Consider the following 8,773-nt stretch of genomic DNA (forward strand, 5'->3'; position numbering starts at 1 on the left):
CTGTGCGATTTGAAAACTGTAACTTCTCAAGTGGCATTTCTTCAATGAATTAAGTTATGAAAGAAAAGCCATAAAGAACATCAAAGAAACCTCATTCATCCAGTATAGTATATCTTTTTAACACACCTCACAGTGTTCCACCAAACTTGCAAAACAAAACATACATGAGTCAGTTCTTGTTTACTGTTTCTGTTTAAGCATAAACTCGATCTAAAATTGAAATGAGGCCCGTTGTTCTTCATCTCTATCATGAAGCACCGGCGACTGTGGAGTTTTCCATGCGTTGCCGTGCTGCATCTCACTTGAACCAAATAGGGGATTGGATAAGTTCCTTGTTCAGTATTGTCCCAGCGATGTGACGAAGTGTTGTCTTTAATGTCTAATAGTAACAAAGCCCGATGAGCACGTGATAAAGCGAGGCCTGTATGGAGGAAGCGCACAGCCATACGCCCAGAAGAATGTGGGCCTGTTCAGTTCGGCCTGTGAATGTATGTAAATATTGTAAAGGATGAACTATTCTTTTAGTGATTTCTGTGATTGCAAAGATTTTTAAAACAATGTAAATAACATGACAATTCTTATATAGTGGGTATAAATGTGTTTAAGTGTTTACAAATCATAATTAAAGGGCTTAGAAAAGTTTCAAACCAATTATTGATCTTTGTGCTTCTGTACATATAGTTCCAAATGAGCCGTCAAATGTACCTTTTTTTAAATTGTGCTCTGTAAACACTTAAAAAAGGAAATGTCCAAAATGAAATATATATATTTTTTGCTTTTGTTCTACATAAATCCATTTACAAATAAAAGTTTAAAAGAAAATATACATGTTGTTCCTCAAATATTGTTCATTTTCTGAAGCTTACATCTGGTTTCTTCATGTGCGTGCAGAATAACAACAGGAAAAAGAAAACCAAGATTGAAATGGTTAGAAGGGAGGAATGAGAGGGCCAGTGACTTCCTGTTTATCAGACCAGTGCATATTTGAGAAAGTGTTGATGAGGAAACCCATTACAAGATTGTAAATAAAACAAATTATAGTTGTTGTACGCTCTATGGCTTTGTTTATTGCAGAAAGAAGCAACTTTGAACACAGTGCACACACCAACAAGACCAGAAAGGCTGAATGTTCGATTGAATACTTGACACTGTTTGGGCGGGTCAACAGCAGCTGATAAATCAAACTTGAAAGAAAAGAAGATTTTTCAATATGTAAATGCACAAACAAAACAGACTATATGCTAAAAAAAGGCCTATACATTAGTGGACATGTGTAGAATATACTGATACATCCAAAGAACAGAACCCCAGTGTCATGAAGACTGCAGTGAACGCTACAGGTGAAACCAAACAGACACTTTTTAAAAATCAATTGTGCATGTTTTGGGTTGATGGAAGAAGAAACTTACCCAGAAACGGGGAGAAACAGGTCTGCAACCTTCTTGCTGTGAGGTCTGAGGGCTTTCAGCTCAGCCACTGTGCTGCCAATTATTTGTCAGGAAACTCAATCCGTCTTTGAACATGAATGGGGTCTAAAGGACAATTTATCAGGAAACCGGGTATCATAGTATACTCAGACTATAGGAGCAGGATGAAAGCGCTTTGAGAGCCTTGAAAATGGAAAAACCTTAAATAAATACAGTGTAATAATAAAAATTATAAATAAAAATCTGACTCAGGTGACAGGTCATACGTTAGAGTTCTTCAATAGACTCTAAACAAACAATAGAGACTCTTTACTGTAAAAAAGCTTGATCAGGGGAGCCCAAAGTTTTTCCTTGGGCCAAGATTAATACATAATACTAGCATGCCGAGGGCCACAAAATATTTGTGTTGCATTAAAAAAGTTAATTTACTAAGAGCTGATAATTAAATTATCTTTTATTATTAGGTTTTAGGGAATAGACTTGATGTGGTCTCCTTTACAACAACTGTCGTTTTAGCACAAAATGTAATCAAAGTCCTAATAAATCTAATTAGACCCTCTGGAGAGCAAGGTTTGGCCTGCGGGCCCTACTTTGGGAACCCCTGAGCTTGCTCTTATTATTATTACTATAATCATTATTGTTATTTGCCTATTGGTGAGAGAGCTCAGACACTGTAGTGGTAAACTCAGTGCTCATAAAATCACTCCAGGCAGACACGTGTGAATTTACGAGCTCACTTTGGAACAAAGTTAAAAATATCATAGACATACAGCTTTACTCTGATTTGAAACTTGATTTGAAACATGAATTGTCTACATTTCCATCCAAAGCACATCTCCTACTAGTACAATAATAGAATTAGACAAATCTATCCCAACCCACGACAACTGCACTTTTAAACTAGACTTTCCATTATAACTTCAAGGGCATAAAACACTGTGCATGACATCATGTTTTCAGGACTGGCCACTGAAGATTACACTTTCAATACCCAGTAAGTACTAACATCTATCCCTTTTTCTTTTTTCTAACCCTAACCAAGCTTTTTGATCCAAATCCAAGCGCAAGATCAACCGCAATAATACCTTCCAAAAGATTGCAAGGTCAATGCTGCTTGAAAACAAGAGCAGTGTTAGCAGCGCACGTTTTACCGTAACAAAACTAACTTTAGAAATAACATTTGCGTCATAATATACATACAATACACAAGCAAATGTTCCGCTGCAAGCTGTTTCGGATTATTTTGCTATTGCAGCTAATGCTAACAGAGAATACAGTACCCCCTGATTTACGGGTCAGGCCAGTCTCGGAGGCATTCCGGGATGCAGCAGCCGGATTTAATTCAACACATCTGGATGTAAACGGCTCTTCTCAGGTTTAGTCTGCACTTCTGTATGGTCGATGTTCCTTGGTGCTCGGAAAAGGGATGGAAGCATAGATTACATACATTAAAAGTCATGATACCTGGACGTGTTTTAAATGATGATTGCCGTACAATGTCGTGCTGAGTCAGTGTGAAGCTGTAACAAGAGGAGCAGATGCCTTGGTTGTAATTTCACAGATGTTAACACGTGAATTTGTTGCTGTTCAAGGGCTAGCACAAGATTAATATGCAGAGAAATCCTTAATGGAGCTCTGTTTACTATTTAAAATAAAGAAGAAAAAAAAGGAATCAAACTCCATCTTTGGTCTTTACTTTGTTTCCTCGCAAATTAATGGAATTCGCTTTCAATAAATTAGACCCCAGAAACCGCAAGTATGTAAGGATTTGTAACCCTCGACCCCCACCATGTCTTCCCGACTGCACCAAAAAGATGAACAGTATTTTTTTTATTTGCATTGAAGCCTGTTTGCATAAAGTGTCACGCTAAAATGAACATAGCTCATGCAAGTTCACTTACTACGACTATTGCTCGGTACAATGAATTGGGCCGTTCCAGTCAATACGCTAAATAAATTCTCCAAACAAAATAAGTGAGTGAATAATTAATGGATGACTGTTGTTGGAAGATTTTCACCCACCAGCTGCAAAACCAGTACAATAAAAAACAGAAAAAGCAGGGTTATGTGTCTAAAAAAGTTTCCTGAAAAGTGGGCACTGGGCACAAACGTGTTGCTGCAGAAACAGACTCTGTGTGGGCAGAATAAGAAGGTCAGGGGCACGGGCACACGCAGCGGCCGGCCAACCAGACCAGATAGGGCCGGTACACGAGGGGGGACAGAACCTTAGCCGACATCCAGTGGAGCGAACAGTACACAAAGCTGGCCGCTGTGTAAAGGGTTTAATTGCTACAAAAAAAGAAAACAGAGCATCTATTGTGGGCAGTTTGTTACCTTCTAGCAACGCATTAAAGAGACATCCCACATCAGCTGAAGACGAGTAGCATGCGTATCAAATGCCGTGGTACATTTACAGGCTTCCACATGAGATTCCTCAGGCATTTAGAACGGAGCCGCTTTGCGTATTGTATATTCGCTACAGTCTTTCTTTCATAATATACACAAAGTTAATATATTGCATACATTATTTTGAGCATCCTGTATCAGACGGTGGGAAGTGTAGGGTGTGTTTCACTGATGCTGTAATGAAATCTGTTTTCTCGATTCAATCCATTCTTCGTTCGGGGATTCCCAGCTATGTTCATGGTCGAGAGTACAGCTGGATGGAAGTAATGGGTTATCTCTGTCATGACTAACACACTCGTCTTATATTTATTCTCTATGGGTATACAGTCTGGCCTGATTATAAAGATACTATCATCATGCAGCAAACAAGTTATGCTTTTAGTTTAAAGGTGTGGACTGTATTTGGGCTCAACAAAATGGAACCGAATCAAAAGTCAAGACAATTAAATCAACAAAAACAATGCATTTAACATGTTTGACCGTGCAACACTTTTGTTCAGATTTGCAATTTTTATCAAGTTTATTTTGGACTAAAAAGTTTGTTATCAAGGATATGATACCTGGTTAAAGAAAGGTTAATAAAAGATAGAATAAAATAATGATTCATCAGGATTTTGTTTTGTTTGTGGCAGTCTAGCCGGAAGCCTGAGGGCCAAATACAAATGAGTTTGAGGGCCCCATTTGTTCTGCGCTACATTTGAAATCACCCAAAAGCTTTCAGTTGGAAGAAGTACAAACACGGCTAAATCCAAGTCACTTCCGTATGGTCTGAGTTGAGTTCATGGAAGTCTGGATCTGGATGAATTCTTTTCTCAGAAACACTGTATGAGTGCAAGACACGTGTCAACGAGGAGATGTTTCTTTTGTTTAGCCTTAGATACACACTGCCTACAGTTTGTACATAATGTTCCTTTTGGCTTGTTGCAGAACCTTGGGCTTGGCCTCCAACATGACTGTGTTCCTCCATCTGCAATCATGACGTCATCAACCCGTTAAGGAACTGATCAAAAGCATAATCTGTTGTAGAACTGGTGTCAGGCCAAGCTGACCACTACAGACACAATAGTGGTGGCGTTCCAGTTTATTTTGGTTACATAATCACTTCTGGACGGTAGCGCTCTTGGAGGTCGTCAAGTTCTGGGCAAATGTTATTTTAAAGTTTGCAAGTTCAACACATGTTTGAAGTAGGACTCTTTTGAATATAATCAAAAGTTGTAAATAGATTTCTTCTGAAGTCCTTTGCTTACATGCCTCTGATAAGCACTGATGTTCTGGAGGAAACAAAACTTCTGCTGCTGCAACAACTCATTTAAACATCACTTGCCTGGTGATACTACAGTGTAAATGGATTCACTAAGATCTGATGGATTTTTGTGTTTTGTTATTATGCTTTCTGTGTGGCTGCATTTCATTTGGCTCCAGACGTCCATTCCTCAATCTCAGTGCAGTGCCACTCTGACCACTATCAGAGAAAAGGTTTAGCTTTATGACCAGACTTCATGGGAAATGAGGAAAATGAGGCAATAAGCAAACACATTTTGAGAGGTGGAATGTTGCCTGAGGTCAGAGAGTTTGAGAAGCCACGCAGCCATCAGCACTTTCAAGGCTTTCGGTTCAGACTTAATTGAACTACTCCAAAAATGCCCCAATTGTAGTTCTACAAAAAGCAGGTATTCAGTGAAAATGTTTTGTCCGGAGGGGTTCAGGGATTAACCACACAGCAATGTTCGAGGAAGCTCCAAATGTCCCTGGAAAGACAACACACAATGTAATGAACGCACAATTCTAATTTGAAACATTTAGTGTGTTTTACAGCCTTGGCTCCAACCGTAAATAAAAATGTTAAGCAGTAATCGGCGGAAAAAACAATCAGACGTCTGTTCTGAATTGACCTTTGCTGGTTGGAGACGAGCAAAATATGATTCCCTCAAAACAAACTCTTACGACTAGAATGTGCATGATCTGAAAGTGATTTTGACGGCTTGTTTTCAAAGGAAGAAAGCCGTTAATATTGTGAATAAACCTATAAAATTGCCAAATACCTGTGCAACTGGTTTGCGTCAACTGAAGTACTACACTTTATGTACACTATACTCCCATAAACTTTGACACTTCCCCGTATGGCTCGCAGCTAGCAATCGAAACATGTCAAGAAGTAATTACTGCTCCTAAAATATTGTCTTTAAGAACAAATTCAAAAGTCATGCCAAGGGTACACATTTTTGAGAAACATCCTACAGTCTATCAAGGCTTTTCTACCAATAGTATCACTCCAATTACTCTAGGACATTCCTGACCTTCTTGGATTTTCATGTACAAAACAAATGAAACAGTGACTCAGAGTGATGACATAAATAGTTGTTTGGTTTGGAAATCTTACAATTCCAATGTCCTCAACCTATTATTGTATTATGCATGGCCGACACATGTGCTGCACAGCTTCTGGCATTGCAGGACAGTCAATGAAAGTGTTTGTGCAGAGTCAAAGCAGTAGAAAGACAGAATGATATGTGAAGAAACGAGCTGCCAGTTCAAGTATTCACCTCCAGGCAACACACCTCGCCTCACCTCGGACAAATAAAGCCGCTGACTCCCTCTGGCTCTTACCCTCCAGCTTCTGCACGGTGCATTCAAGAGTCTAACTCGACGTTTCCCAAAGTCTACATCAGGCATGTCCAAACTACGGCCCGGGGGCCAAATGCGGCCCTCAGACCAATTTTTGTTGGCCCTTCAGCTGCCGTCTAAGTCGGTCCAAACAACTAAATGTAGTACTTTTTACTGTAAAATTTGACAAATTCCAACATTTTGATGTCATAACAACCTGTTATTAATGTTACAAGTATTATTAAAGGTGTGGAGACTCATGGAAAATTATGTGAAATGTAAAATTTTGATGGATTCACTTTCAAATTTGACTTTGTCGGATTGTTTGTGGCCCTCTGCTCCATACAAGTTACAAAATGTGATAAAAAACATTTGGACACCCCTGGTCTACATCCTAGAGACACCTCATTGCTACAGGGAGCCCCTCAGAATTAGCACTTTTGACGTTAGCACTGACTGGTTGTATTCATTTAAAGCTATAAATGTAATCAATTTGATTTAATGTGAGGAGCTTTGACAGTCTTTGTAATAAGAGGAATACAAAGCAAACCTGACTGCATATATAAAACTGAGAAGAGGCTTTTTCATTATGGGCTTCGGCCTATTGTGCAACGGCAACAAAATCCAGCTTGATTCAGAAAGTAAGTATGAGCATGGCCAGACAGGTTAAAGACAACATACTATGCCAACTGTCAGAGCTTACTGTACATTCAACGTGCCTTTGCTATGAAAACACTATAGCTTTCAACTTCCTCCTACACGAAAAAGAAATCAAATTGGTTTGACAGTTGGTTTTTAGATGTCACAATGTCAGATTTTAGTGTTAGGAATGTGAGGAAAAACATCCCGGTTCAACAGTTATTCATAAAAACACAGTTCAAAAAGTAATTTGTTTTAATTTTTTATTTTTTCAGCAAAACTTTCATTTATTTTAGGGGAATATGTGACATGACTGTAGGGAATTCAACGCCAGTAGCAAAAGAAACCCACAAAAAAAACATTTGATTATCCAAAAGAAAATTTACATACAGTTTAAAGTAACAGTAATTACATTTTTGGACAAACAGTTTTATTGTGAATCTACAAAATACAGCAACATTCATTAATCTTCTTCCACTGCGTAGGTCTCAAGACTGTATCAACGGTTCAGTAACTACAGGACTTATAGAGTGCACGAGCATGTCAAACCTTGGTGATGTTTACAGAAATACATTTTTTTTTAAACTATAATTATTATTATTTTCACATTAAATCAAAACTTTATATTTAGATGCATTTTTTAAAACAGTAGATTGAATTAAAACCATTATTGATTCTTAATAAAACAAAAAAACATTAACAATTAACTGAATAATCTTGAAATCCTCATGTGTTTTAATGATATTTACAGTGAAGAAAAAAAATATAAATTTAGCATTATGTCAGTCGGAACTGTCGACTTTCTTTCTGTTCTTGCATGTGACTTCTAGAACAACCTGCTGACATCAAAGCCCTCCTCCTCCTCCTAACTTTTGTGTCTTCACTGTGTATTAGTGAGAAAATCGAGCCCAAATCTACAGCCAACATTGGGACTGGGTTCAGTGCGTTTGTCTTTATTGTGTTTGACATCTGTGGACACAGCTGCCAATACGGAGGAACGTTGAATTATTTGATGTCATGTCCTGGCACTTTCCCCCACTGAAAACAAGTCAAAAGTCAGTCCCTGCATGCCTTCACATTCTGGACTGAATGATTTTTCAATAGCACCATCTGTCATCATTATCTATTTATGCTTTCATTCTATATTCCAACGTCCTTCTTCTATCTGTCTGCATTTACATATGGTTTACATTTGAGGCTTTACCAGTGACTTACAACCAGGCACAGAAGAGGTAAGGAATCCATCACATGTTGGACCTTCCTCCTTTTCCCTTTCTCTTGCTGCCCGTTTGTTCTGCTTCATTAAAATCACCTCGAGCTGTCGTGGAGCCTTTGCATAGAGGGCCAATGGGGCCGTGCACTCATGAGGTTGGGATTGAAGCGTGACGGACGCACCCAGGTTCAAAAGTTTCAAAGCCTTTCTAAGCTGGTATATCTGGGAAATGTAAATGCCAAACTATGACAAAAGAAAACTTAGAGAGGGCGACTTGGACACTGTGAAAATATGCAGAGTGCAGGGATTCAAAATATTGCCCGTGCGGTGCTTGGATTTATACGTGGAAGGGGAGTATAACATACTGGTCGAAAGCATGAGTCAGCGGTGTGTCTAAATAGTGCTGACTCTAATGGTAATCCAAGCCCTGCCAAGCTCAGAGTATGTGGATACACTCGAAGTATGTGGTTTAAACATCATTTTT

Source organism: Eucyclogobius newberryi, unplaced genomic scaffold (genome assembly GCF_026437365.1).
Source record: "Eucyclogobius newberryi isolate DKJ021-1_F unplaced genomic scaffold, fEucNew1.0.hap1 SCAF_17, whole genome shotgun sequence".
NCBI classification, from domain to species: Eukaryota; Metazoa; Chordata; class Actinopteri; order Gobiiformes; family Gobiidae; genus Eucyclogobius; species Eucyclogobius newberryi.